The sequence below is a fragment of the Pangasianodon hypophthalmus genome, chromosome 4 (assembly GCF_027358585.1).
Source record: "Pangasianodon hypophthalmus isolate fPanHyp1 chromosome 4, fPanHyp1.pri, whole genome shotgun sequence".
Classification (NCBI taxonomy): domain Eukaryota; kingdom Metazoa; phylum Chordata; class Actinopteri; order Siluriformes; family Pangasiidae; genus Pangasianodon; species Pangasianodon hypophthalmus.
In genome coordinates this window covers 4,169,888-4,184,627 of record NC_069713.1, presented here as the reverse complement: position 1 = coordinate 4,184,627, position 14,740 = coordinate 4,169,888, and the positions used below count along the sequence as shown (strand labels likewise).

Genomic DNA, 14,740 nt, shown 5'->3' with positions numbered 1-14,740 from the left:
TGCTCAAAGAGTGGCTATTTGAGAGATTCTGCATTTGACTTAGATCATAACTTGTAATTTCAAACCTCTGACCGGAAAAAACAATAGAAAACGCCCCCTCAACTCGAAATTCCTACTTGTGAACTCAGGGTAGTCTTCTCAATTAATAAAGTGTTCTCTTAAATGCAGAAACTCGATCCTGCAGTATTATTCAGTGTAAGTAGAGGATCTCAGTGCAGTAAAGTTCAGGAGTAAATGAGGAATCAAATAGAAATGTTGTTGCTCCTACTGCATGTCTACACACTGGTACACTGATGTACAGGACTAACATAACACTGAAAATGTCCAAAACACATCACTGGAAATTAACATTACAGCAGTGGCAGTGATTCAGAATGAAAAGCTACTAAGTGCATTTCTTCCCAGTCCTGGCAGAGGGATTAAGATAGTCAGGATTAGAGGTTTGTAAATCAAGCTTGTATCTAAAGCATTGTTGTATATGAGCACTAACACAGTCTACACAATTGGGGAGAATTTTTGGTAGGTGTCTGCAGTCAGGAACATCACACAGTTCTTCCAACGGAAAATTGTAGCAGAAAAATAGTTTCATGCATATTTTACTGTATAAATAAACATTTATTCCCTTTTGTTACTTCAAGAGGCCGCGCTACACCTCCAGCAGCCAGCAGAGGGCAGCAGTGGAGCACAGTGAGAGCAGCCATTAAGGAGAACTCAGTTACCCAGAATTCTCCAGGCTGATTAACCTGCCAGGCAGGATACTTAAGGCCAGTCTTTGAGACAGCCCTTTGTCACACCTTTGTAGAGGAGTGACTGGTATTGTATTGTCAGGGCTTTATCTGAGGTAAGGGAAGGAAAGGAAAGAAAGGAAAATGAGAATTTAAAAGAATTAGAAAAGAAAGAAAGCAGAGGAAAGAAGTGACTAGAGAGATTGCACCAATCACACCCCAACCCTTCCCTTACCCTTTATTTCACCAATATATAAACCCTGCTTGCCCAGTTATTTATAAGCAAGCAGGGGTTTTCACTCTGCAATTGGGTCCACACTGAACCGTCCTGTAACAGTTACCATATCATTTGTGTATGAGATTTTAAAACTCGGGTCTCTTGTAAAGAACAGCTGGCTATTAGATGTCATAAGCTTGTGTTATGAAGGCAACTGAAGTGATATTCAGTGAGAAAACTCTCTCTGGACTCAACTAAAGCTCCACATGCTCCATCCCCAACTCAGCTCCTGCTCCTCTGCACTTACATTTATCATGTCAGCAGTAACAAAAATGAATTCAGTAACATAGCTTCATACTGACAGTTACTGACAAAGTGTCACGAGTCCCTTTTGGACCCCTTCCTTAGACAGTGTGTGCTATAGCGGGCATTACACACAATGTGCTTTTTATGTGCTTTTACTTTGCTGTGCAGATTACACACATGGATTATAACTAGAAACACAAAAATATTACATTCAAACCTTATTGTGCAATCTAGGCCCTTTTTATTCCTTGTTCACCATTAGGCATGCACACTGTAAATCAGCAGCAGAAAAAAAGAAAACATTTACCACACATTATTTATTTAGATGCAATTTTGGAAAAAAAAAAAAAAAATAGCCAGATCCATAAATATTTGGACATTGACCAAGTTGTGTAATGCTGTGAGTAAAATTTCTCTGTGTGTCTTCAGCAACATGGACAGTTGAAGACTGGAAAAAGAGCAGGTGATTTTTTTTAAATCTTCAGCTGTCCTGTGTCGGTGAGTCTGTGCCCATGATAGCCTCAGATTGCTGTTGTTGGCTGAGAGGAGTGGAACCTGATGTGGTCTTCTGCTGTTGTAGCCCATTGTGACGGCGGACCGACAGCCCGCGCACGTAAAACATCAAACGCTCCTCGCGCGACTGACGGCGTGCTGCTGAAAAGTCAGCGTCCTTTCAGCACCGCGTTTGTGTTGGACAGCCGGAGTGCGCGTGGCTGTGGGGCGGAGCGACCTAACTCAGCACGGCTGGCGGCCAATGAGAAGACGAGGAGCTATAAAAGGAGCTCGCGGCCACTGTAGTGAGGGAGAAGGAAGGGAAAATGATTATATTATTATTCTCTGTTTTTGTGTATTTCTTAGATACAGACGCAGATGTAAACGAAAGTGAGGAAGACGAGTTTCTGTCGCTTGATGACTTCTCCGCTGCTTCAGCCGGTCTGTTGTATTCTTACAGACTCACGTCTCACACTGTTTTCCTCTACCGTAAGTTTCACTTTCACTTTTAAGGATAATAAAGAGCACATGTCCCCACCCCCGCAATTACTGCCTCTGTGTGTGTGTGTGTGTGTGTGCGCGTGTGCGCGTGCAGCCTTCTACGGTCCCGCAGTGTCACACCCATCCACATAAGGTTCGATATTTTGTGCATGTTGAGATGCTTTTCTGCTCACCACAGTTGTAAAGAGTGCTTATTTGAGTTACTAGATCCTTCATAGCAGCTCGAACCAATCTGGCCATTTTCCTCTGACCTCTTATCAACAGAACTGCTGCTTACTCAGTGGTTTTTGTTTTTCTCACCATTCTGTGTAAACTCTAGAGACTGTTGTGTGTGAAATTCCCAGGAGATCAGCAGTTTCTGAAATACTCAGACCAGCCCTTCTGGTACCAATATCCATGCCATGATCAAAGTCACAGAGATCCCACTTTTTCTTCATTCTGCTGTTTGATGTGAACATTAACTGAAGCTCTTGACCTGTAGCTGCATGATTCTTTTGCATTGTGCTGCTGCCACATGATTGGCTGATTAGATACCTGCATGAATGTGCAGTTTTACAGGTGTTCCTAATAAAATAGACAGTGAGTGTATGTAGCTGTTTCGCCTCCAGATAAGTGAGATAACTCAGAGATTATCGCTATTGTGTTCATTAGTAAATGCAACTTAAACACACTAGCTAGCTAGCTAGCTAGCTAAGGGTGGAAAATGTAGCGAGTCATTAACTGCTTACCTTGATCTGGAATATACCATTAATAGACAGTTCAGATTCACTGTCACTCATGCATTTCAGCACCTACACAATGTTCATAGTGACAACAGGAACACTACTGTTCATTAATGACGACACATGCGAAAAGTCTCTGTACCTACCTGCAATTAATAATGTAAATAAAATGAGCATTAGCATTTAATATGAAGAATACATTAATTTTCATCTCTCACCTCACACAAGGACAAATTTTAATTTCATTAAATAACTTGATGTTTAACAAAACTGTTAAATATCATCTCCATAGCACACTGCATTTTTAACTCAATAACAGAAAAGCCTCTCGTTATGGAGTTAGATGTCATTTTAAAAGATTAAAACTTGAATGAGATAATTCAAAACGCAGGTGCGTACAGACTGTTCTCAATGTACATGAGCAGACTGAACAGTGATAAGATATATTTTAATCAGTTCTGTTTAAATCTATTACAGTGTGGATGAAGTCAGGATTAAAATTATACTGCAGTTACCACTAGAGGGAGTCAAAGGCATTTTAGTTTCACTTTTCAATCACTGGCCACCACATGTTGAGCTACTGCAGCCTTCCTGTCAGCTATAACCAGTCTGGCCATTCTCCTCTGACCTCTCTCATCAACAAGCTGTTTCTTTCTGTCTTTTTGTTTGTGTAATCTATATAGACTGTTGTGTGAGAAAATCCCAGGAGATTTCTGAAATACAATTTACTGCATGAGGTTGTGAATTGTGCTGCTGCCACATGATTGGCTGATTGGATAATTGTATGAATGAGCAGGTGTAAAAGTGTTCCTAATAAAGTGGACAATGAGAATATAATGTACATTTAGATATTTTGCCTATTTGCAGCCCTGTTACTCAGTGTGTTATTCTTTAATACAAATGATTTTAATCCTAGTAAAGTGAAACATTATAGGTTTTACAGTGTGAGTCTTAAAACATTTTTAATGTAAAAAAAGGGAACAGGAGCAACCACATCTGTGTCAACTAAAATGTAGAAGTGACACATACATTCTCACTCTCACTCTCTCACTCTCACTCTCTCTCTCTCTCTCTGTGACACAGGAAGCTTCTGTGCCTGTGACCACTAAAATAGAAGCATGCATTCACCCCATGCCACAATCCCCCCCTTAAAAGCGAAAACAGGAAATGTAAAAGTGACATATAGGCACACTCTTTCTCTCTCTCTCTCTCCCTTCCTCTCTCTCTCTCTCTCTCTCTCTCTCACTCTGTCTCTGTCTGTGAGAGAACACAGGAAGTGGTAAGGCTTTAACACACACCTCTGCTCTGTCAGTCAGTCAGTCAGTCATTAGAGAGACAGGATGGAGCTCAGTCCACTCCCTGTGATGCTCTGTGAGTAAATGTTCTCTTTGTGTCTTCATTAGAGTGAGTGGTGGGGTATAAAGTTGTTCATCTGCAGTCTGAATGTCCTGAGTGATGAGCTTATTGTGTGATTAGGACATTGTGTGTACTTCAGCATGACTGCTCAGGTGGATCAGTGTATCCATATCTGTTAGGAGAAGGGTTTAGTTTGATGTGTAACTACTCTCAGTAACTACAGTTCAACAGGTAAGAGTACAAGTAGAGCAAGTTTAAAACACAGGGTTTAAATAATCTAATGAGTGTAAACGAGTCTGTATTGTTGGAATCTGTAGCTGATCTTCTGTGTCCTGCTGTCATCTGCTGCTCAGTGACAACCTCTCATGATCATCTGATCTGCTAAAAGAAAATGACTGGATGGTGTTTGTACTTTCACCAGTGGAAGTCATAGTTGTGACTAACTGAAATGTCTTTAGCTGCTGTGGTGAGACTCTGGTGGTCTTTCCTGAGCACAGAAAGGTTTTAACAAAAACACATTAGCATTAACTAGACTTACTGAGAAAATGCCTTATAACGTAACCTAATCTCAGTACAGCAAGTTCACTCTAATACCAAACTAATATACAGCATTTTTTTATAATCACTAATCATTGTTTACCGGTTTGTGTTAAAAATAAGAGCAATAACTTTGCAGTAACAAACACTTCTCATTAGTCCTGTACACACACAGAGCAGTGACAGTGTTAGAGGCCTGAGAGCAGAGACCAGGTCACGGATGTGGTTTATTTTCTATTTTAAGGTGGTGGTGCAAATTCAGCAGTAAAGAATGGGAGGAGGTGTGAAGGTAGATGTGTGAAAGCAGTAACTAACACTTAACTTTTTAACTGTTGATATGGTGGACAAATTTAACTCCACTGACACTCACTGAGCTGTTTTAAAGCCAAAAGTTGGCCAAGCTGAAAATCACCATTTGAAGCCAGAGTCTCCACAGTAGGGCCAGTTGGAGACAAAATGACTATTCAGAGTGATAAGATTTCTGAACATACCCTCACTGGCCACTTTATTAGGAACACTATACTACTACTGGAACACTATACTATTGCTATACTATTACTATACCATGCACCACACCCCCACTCCCTTACCAAAGTTGTTGTAAAAAATCCTTTGACACTCTGGTCTGTGCTCACATGATTGCATCATATAATTGCTGCAGATTTTTTCAGCTGCACGTTCATGCTGAGAAATTCCCATTCTACCACATCCCAAAGGTGCTTAATGGGATTTAGATCTGGTAACTGAGAAGGCCACCGAAGTCCGCTGAACTTATTGTCTTATTCATGGGACGAGTTTGATGTGACTTCTGCTTTGTGATATGGTGCATTATAATGCTGGAAACTTTAGAGCGATTTAACTTCATCAAAATAAAAGACATGAGCAGAATAAAAGGGGATGAGAGGTATTTAAACAGTTCAGTTTAAATCTATTACAATGTGGACAAGGTCAGGATTAAAAATCTTCTGCAGTTACCAGTAGAGGGAGTCAAAATCATTGTAGATTCACCTTTCAACTGCAGGCTGCCACCAGTCTGGCCACACTTCTCTGCCTCTCTTTCCACACTGCAGAAAATGTCATGCATGACAATCACAATAAAATACAAGTTATATCTTTCCATCCTCTCTCTCCCTCTCTCACTCAATTTCTCTGTAAGAACACTACAGTGTTGGTTTTATTTCCCAGAGCTAAGATTATCACACTTCCGTAATATCTGCTGCATATTTCGTCAAATCTCTCCACAAGCTCCACTTCCCAGAACACACCTTGACCTAAAATCATGGCCGGCCTGGACTACACATGCCAGAATCCACTACTATTAACCTGATCCCAATGACTTTTGATCACACGCACGTGTTCCCCACCTCTCTCTCTCTCTCTCTTTCTCTCTCTCTCTCACTTTTAAAGAGACTTTCACTCACAAAGACGTGGCAAAGTAAATGCTCAGTTTGTTTAGTGCATCTGAATTTTCCAAGCCTGTTTTTGACCTTGAGCTTGCCTAATGTTTTTGGATTTGTCTGGCTCTCATTAAAAGAACATCTCAGATTTCTGTTCCATGACAGTTGCTTTGTGCAATAAAGTGAAATAAATTGAAACAAACACTTAATGAGCAGAACAGTGACTGTTCTATAAGTTATTGCAGTTTTTATTTATTAAGAGAGCTTAAAATGGATTTCTTACAGATGGTAGTTTAGATTTCCTGAATAAGATTTAATCTTGTGGGTTCGGTCTGTCGAAAATGTGCTGTTTTCATTAATAGACTCAATATTATCCATATTTACGTAGTGTTTTTTTTATGTCTTCTTTCAGTGCTCAATTCACTTATACCAGTGGCCCATGCTCAAGGTGATTTCTATATAATTTATCCTTTATATTGTGTGCATATTTGATTTGTTTTGGGGCTGAAAAGTTTGTGCACAATTTGTCAATTTGTTACTAGATTATTAATGCAGTTTTTATAGCTCTAAACAAAGAACGTAACATTAACTCAGTTATTTCCATTCTTTGTTCTCGTACCATCTCATGTGTAGATTCACTTTGTGCTCTTGGTAAATTCACCTACACTGTGTGGCTCTTCATTTACTGTTTCCCTTTTTACAAGAATTACTTTCACTTAAGATAAATAGTGTTATAATATAAGAAAAGAATGATCAACAAAAGTTTAGATGTGAATAAATAGTTTTAAGCTTAAATAGTTTTACGCTGCTTAAATGTCTTAACATATATTATAATATAGCACAAGTTTAATAACAGCAGCACATGGGAACAACTGACATAAATAGTGCAAAATAAAATGTTCCATGATGCCCCTGATTTCTTAATAGTACGTAGCGTAGCGGATTTCACTCAGCACCACAAATGAACCACTGACTCCAGGCTCTTTGGTGGACTATGTCTGCAGTTCATTAAAACACAGGACAAGGGACACTCACACACACCTTCAGATCAATTGTCTGTCAGCTGAGGGATACATGAGAGGAAAATTAATCCCTGTTCCCCATTAACACAATAATCTGCGTTTCAAATATTATACATTATATACATTATACATTATATTAGTAGAGTAAGGTTTATTAACAACAGAATGTTTTACAGGGAGTCCTAAAGTCGTGCTGTCCATAAAGCCTGATACACATGTGTTCATTGGAGAGCGTGTTACTCTCAGATGTGACGTACAGGGAGGAGGAAGCACTCAGCGGACATACAGCTGGTATAAAAATAATTACAGATTCACAGGAAGTACAATGCAGGAGTTCATAATCCAGTCTGTTAGATACTCTGACAGTGGTGATTACACCTGCACAAGACAACACGTGAGTAACTTTCAGAGCTCAGTGATCAGCGATGCTGTTACACTGACTGTATCAGGTGAGTCTGTGGGTGTTTATTTCTTATTTAATATGATAACATTATTTTTAGGGTTCAGATTTTGAGCTGTCAGTAACTGAGTCTCTGTTTGTTTAATGTTGACTTTCACTTCCCTGTCTAGTAGACACCGATTTCTTTCACAGGAATCATCATCATGTGTTTTGCAGTAGCATTTGGGTTTTATATTAAGTTTGCAGTAGAATTGTGGTGAGTCAGTCTGATTAATAGTACACAGTGAACATTAAGAAAGAAGGCAGTAAATCTCACCTTGTGTTGGCTCTGCCATTATCTGATTTATTAGAAAATCATTTGAGGCCTTGGAATTATAAGGGTTTATCAGAGAATTCTGTAATTTTGAGAGATTTTGATTATCAGCATCATCCACATCAGTCTCTGTCTCATCACCTGAGGTAGAAGTCACTCACAGCATTTAAATACGAGCCTCATTATCTTCTCTTCACTTGACTGATGTCTGTTCACACTAACACCGCTGGGGAAATAATCCCTGATTCACTTCTGTTCTGTTGACTATATTTCTAGTTATTAATGTCTTTGTATTAGGTCATTTAAATATTTTATAACTTTGTCTGCTGTCTTCTGTACAAAATGTGTAAGCACTCCTCCCTGTTTTAATGATGATGTGATGGCACAAGAGCATCGCAGATATATTTGACTATCTCACAGCATCATATATCAGACAGTCTGATTACAAACTGAATTAATTAGACTCATGTCTGTTTCTATGTAACTAAATTAAAAGTTTCTATACAGCAAAAAAATTTTATCTGAGCCTTAGTGAAACACACTTAGCTAGAGAGGTGATTTTTTGATTTTAATCATGTTTGGATGTTACCAGAAGTCAACTGTAGCAACGTCTAATGAATTTTTCCAGACTGCCTCACATATATTCAATAAAGTCCATATTAAAAAATAGACAAAAGTGATTGAACCTTATAATTTCAAGTACTTATATAGACATGCATACAAAACATGTTTCTTCTTCACTAAAAAGACAAGCTGATCTTACTTTCATGGATGGACTTAAATGAAAATGACAATTAATGTTTGTCAGCTAGATGATTACGTTTAGCTACAGAATGCCTGTAGATTTTTTGGAAAAAAGTCCTCAGACATGGCTTTACTACAGGAAGTCATGCTCTTGATTTTTATGAAAATGCAGATATATTCAGATGATGGTGCAGGATTTGTGCAGGATCCATAAAATAACAAATAATCTAAAATAATCAAATACAGAGTTTTACGCTTCAATCCAATCATGAATTTTGTTACATAGAAAATATACTGAATAGCAGCCGTGTAAGAAAACATACAATTGTAACATCTTGTATCAAATGTTAAAACTAAATCTTTGTCTTAGACACAAAGAATATGTTAAAGCACAGTGAATCTACTGCTTATGTTGTAAAGAGAAAAGCAGCTCTGACACCTTCATCATTTCATACCAACAGCAAAACCCAAACTGACTGTGAGAGTGAATCCTCAGAGCTCCGTCTACAGTGGAGACACCATCACTCTGAGCTGTGAGCTGCAGCAGTCGACTGGATGGGAGTTTCTCTGGTACAAAAATAATCAGCAGTTACAGCTTATGAAGAGTGAACAAGCACACACACTTAAAGTGACAGTTGATAATGCAGGAGAAACAGTGTACCAGTGTCAGGCACACAGGAGAAAATACTTCTACTACTACAACTACTACAACTACAACAACGGCTACTACTACACAATTCTCAGTGATTCTGTCAGGATTACAGTGAGAGGTATGTCATGATTTTTTTCCCCCTTTTCACAACAGGTTTGTTAGAAGGAGTGTAATTCCTTGTTATTCCACAATGTTTACAATAATCTTGAAACATGTTTTAAAGATATTTGTCATTTGTGGCTGCTGAGATCCAATGCAAAAGTTTAAAAACATGTTATTTAACAAAGAAAAATAAGAAAAGAGGTAAAGCTATAACTTTAAGTTTTCCATCATGGAAAAGTCTTCAGTACAGAGGAGTTTATGATTTGCTGTTTCCCTGTAACATGACAAGCTGCAATTTTTTATTCATTAAAAAAGTGAGAAAAATGCGAGGCTGGTGAGGAAATGACTGTTTATAGCTGCTGTAATGTAAGTGAGAACAGGAACTAACTTGTTTTGCAGACATTCCACAACAATAAATGTAACTATAAATGAATGAAAAGTACAATGTGTCATTCATTAATAAATTAAAAATTGTAATCATTGGCAAATTGCTGTGGTTTAAAAGGAATAAATCACATGAGGACACGCTGTTATAGGAAAATAATCTGTACTTTGGGGTGGAAACAGTAACTCACTTTATACCACGACCACATCATTCAGTGTTTTTCTATAAAATTGTGAGACAGAGTGTTTATTACTTATTTAAACTTTGTTAAAAGAAGGAAAAAATGCACAGTATACAGTACGTCTGAAACCAGAAGTCTCCAATGTGTGAGAAATGTAAGAAATTATCTTCACTTCCTTGCAGTCTAAACTCAACATACTATATTGAATAGAATAATAAGTAGTTACAAATACTATATATGGAAATATCTTGTAAATACTGATAACATGGTTACATGTGTGTAACTAAACACCTGAACTCCACAAACTGTTGTAAAGTCATTAGGGTTAACTACAAATTTACTGTAATTAAAAAAGTACACAAAACCTGCCCCATGCTGTAATCTTAATTACAATTTTCCATTTCAGTTAAACTTTGAAAATGTGTACAAATTATTGTGTGTGTGAGTCACACTGAAACTGTTTTACTAATGAAGACTGTGTTTTTGTGGGAAAAAATATCTTTCTAAGTATGAATAGTAAAGATCACTGTAATTTAGACATATAGATAAACTCATCTAACTACACATTATTAATGTTTTATCCAAAGTTACTTTTTGTAACTATTACTCAGTCCTTAGTTGGAACAGTTTAACTGGATCTAGATGTGAATTTTCAGATTTTTCAGATATTAACAGATCTCGCAGTTTATTAAAGATAAAAAAAAGTATATTTGTAAATTAGCTGAGAGTTGATAAATGCAAAGTGTTGCCTTCATTATTCCACTATTGATGATACCCATGATGATAAATTGACAGTTTAGATGCTCTATTATTTTTGTACAGCAAGACCTAAACCAGTGGCATCCATAAATCCTGATAAACAGGTGTTCAGTGGAGACGCCGTAACTCTGAGATGTGACATACAGGATGAAAGTGTCTCTAGCTGGCAGTACAGCTGGTATAAAGATGCTTCACACAGTCGTGTCAGTAGTGAACAGGTGTACAGGATCAGTGGTGTTGAAGTGACCCACACAGGTAACTACACCTGTAGAGGAGCAGAGAGAAGAGGCTCACGCTCCTCACACTTCAGTGATGCTGTTACACTGACTGTATCAGGTGAATGTGTGAGGGTTTATAGGGACACATCAAAATGTGCAATTAGACTTTCATTCAAAAGCTTCTTACTGTGTATTAAATAAATCTACAAATGAATCGTTTTGTATTTCCTGTGTAACAGAGAGACCACGGGCAGTACTGAGTGTATCTCCACAGAGCTGGCTGACTGAAGGAGACTCAGTGACTCTAAGCTGTGAGGTTACAGACTCCTCTACAGACTGGACATTCAGCTGGTACACAACTGTTCCCTACAGAGAAGGCTTAACTCAAATAAAAAATAATCGTGGCTATATCATGTATGTGGAGCTCCTCTCAGACAGCAGCAGAGGATCTGGAGGCTCCTACACTCTCAGTCCTGCTGCTCTGAATCACACAGGAGTTTATATGTGCAGAGGAGAGAGAGGAGAACCAGCCGTTCACACACAGTACAGCAATCCACAGCCACTATGGATCACTGGTGAGGAAAATTAACTGTTGTGTTGAAGTGTAGAATACAAAAGTGTGAATGTAAGATCAGATTAATGCAACATTTAGTTATTAATATGTATAAGGCAGTTAAAGAGCCCTAAGTGCTGGTAGAGGCTTATTGTCACAATTTCCCTTGTGTTTCTCTGTATTTTGTGATGTCTCTGCCCCTTGTCATTGGGTAAGTTTTCTGGTTAACATACAGGACTCAGGAGATGGTTGAGGATCTATGTGCAGGAGGATTTTATTTTAAAAGCCACAAAGGTAGAGCAGATAAACATTACGGCTGTAACCAAGTACAAATACAAAAACGTGTTCTAAACAGATACAGATATGAATAGGAGGTGCACTATTTAGGTTTTTTTTTTTTTTTAATCTTAGAAAGCTTGCCAAAAAGGCAGGAACATGCCCACATCAGGTTTAAATCTAAAGCTAAAAATAGATGCAGGTACAGATGATGTCATAATGTTACACTGTTAGTAAACACAATGCAGATAACAGAGGTGTAAAGCAGGCAAGAGTTAAACACACTGAAGCCCCGTACAAGAAACCAGAGGACAAATCCAAAAAACTAATCAAAAGACAAGGCAAAGAGTCTAAACAGGGCAATGACAATCACAAACTAAACATGGCTCTGAACTTGCACAAACCCTGGGATTGGCAAGATTTTACATCACGTATAAGACCATGTGCTGGCCTAATATACTCTACAATGAGGAAGTGACCTGGAGGTGGTGTGATAGAGCTAGACTAATACTCAGGTGACAGTGACATCTGGTGGTGAGGAGGCGTAATGTTCCCTGCTGATGTGATTCCCTGACTGTCTGCACCTGTTCCTCACTGTAAAACATTTACTGTAATATTTACAGTAAATCACTGGTAGTAAAGAACAAAAGGAAGTAAATAACTGTAAAATACATTCATGCTTCCAGTAATATACTGTAAATCCTGGAAGCATAATACTTGTTTATATATATTTATAGTATAAAATAAAACATAATCCAGTACATTGGCTCATTTGGCTGCTCTAATTGCCTAATCATTTACAATATAAACTTGTAAAATATTAAAACAGTATGTTGCTTTAAATTAAATACTGTAGATTTACAGCAATTTACTTGTGTTCTGTGTCATTATATTGCATGATTCCTCTTTAATTTTTATTTAAATGGCTTTTTCTGTGTTTAAGGTGAATCTCCTCCAGTCTCTCTGATCATCAATCCCAGCAGAACTCAACACTTTACTAAAGACTCTCTCTCACTGAGCTGTGAGGACCAGAGTAACTCTACTGGATGGACAGTGAGACGATACACACACAGTGAGGGAGTGTTAGATTGTTCATCAGTTACAGGATCTACATGTAAAATCAGCTTCCTCTCCACATCCCACACTGGAGTTTACTGGTGTGAGTCTGAATCTGGAGAAAACAGTAATCCTGTCAACATCACAGTGCATGGTGAGTCTTCAGATAATAGTTTTACTAGTACCAGTAAATGAGCATTTAATCGATACCTGCTGCCAGTTTTTGTACTGATGCTTCCCTAATTCAGACTCCACAGCTTAAGTGTTTTTTAAGTGATATACAGATAATTTAGAAAACAGTTTTTAGATTATCTACACATATTATCTGGATTTCTCGATGGAATCATGTTAAGCTGTAAATATGATTTTCTGTGTTCTAGATGGTGATGTGATCCTGGAGAGTCCTGTCCATCCTGTGACTCAGGGACATCCTCTGACTCTACGCTGTTTATATCGCAACACAAATTCCTCATACCTCCGAGCAGATTTCTGTAAAGATGGAGCAGTTCTCCAGACACAGACTACAGGAGAGATGATCATCCGAACTGTCTCAAAGTCAGATGAAGGTTTCTACCACTGTAAACACCCAGAGAGAGGAGAGTCACTGAAAAGCTGGCTCTCAGTCAGACGTGAGAAACCTTGTGAGAATTTCTTTTTATTTGATTATCTTTTTAATAACAGTTTATATACACAGTGTTTAAATGCTTAAATTTTGCTCTCTTTCTCTTCTCAGTCTCAGGTTCTAGATCCGGTGGTGGAACAGTAGGAGTGGCTGTGGGTTTGGGATTTTTGTTCTTCGCTTTACTGATCTTAATGATCCTGCTGTGGTCCTACAAAAGAAAAAAAGGTCTGATAACTGCTTCAGCTATGTTATATAGAATATAATCAGAACTTCTAAAGAATTAACCAATTTTGGATGTATCACATTACTGTGGAAAAATAACTAAAGGTTACTTGAAGAATAAATAACTAAAAGATATGAAAAGATCTTGTTTGGAATATTTCACACTTAAGTCATTATTATGGTCTGAGATATCGTCCTGATTACAGTGTAAGAAACAGTTTAAATACAATGTAGATTATAAAATATATTAAAAGGTACTTGCACATATTAAATATAGAAATACTAACTGTAATGTGGGAGATATTATTATTATTATTATTATTATTATTATAAAAAACCCAAAACCTGTTGTAAAGTCATATTTAGAGCTAAATAAAACAATTTCATAAAGTATGGTAGAAGAGGTGATGAAGGTTAAGAACTAATTCACTGAAAAGAAAATATATGTGTATTTAATTTAAATACATTTAATTATTTTTTTTTTTTCAGGTAATTTTACAAATTCTCACAAATTATTCTGGGTGTGAGATCTGTCATACTGAACTCAGTTTAATAATGGAATCTGAGTTTTTGTGAAATCATTAGGTTTAGTTGTAAATATAACTTTACTACAGGTTTTGCAGTTCAGACGTGTAGTTACACTCATCTAACTACATATTGTTATTAGAATTATATCCATAATTAATATTTGTATCTATTCCTACTGTATTGTAGTCTCTCTGGTTATATTGCTGTAATCAGGGCTGTATAAAATAAAATGTTTCTGTAATTATTGGCACCCTGTTCAGATGTAGAATCTGTCTCCCTCTACAGAAAAGCAGAAGAAAACCAATCAGACATCAGAGCAGAATCAGAGCCGGTCAGGAGCTGAAGACTCTCAGTCAGGATACACAACACTTCAGGCTGGTCAGACACTGTCTCAATCACTTTATTTCTATATTTATTAGAAGAATAGAAACTCACATCTTCAATTCATTGTAAA

The 14,740-nt window shown here is 37.5% G+C and overlaps 1 protein-coding gene across 1 annotated transcript in view; it reads left to right on the top strand.

Moving 5' to 3' along the window:
- Window positions 1-14,740, top strand: part of LOC117597097 (Fc receptor-like protein 5) — a 42,963-nt gene that overhangs the window by 25,788 nt on the left and 2,435 nt on the right. The window lies entirely within an intron of this gene.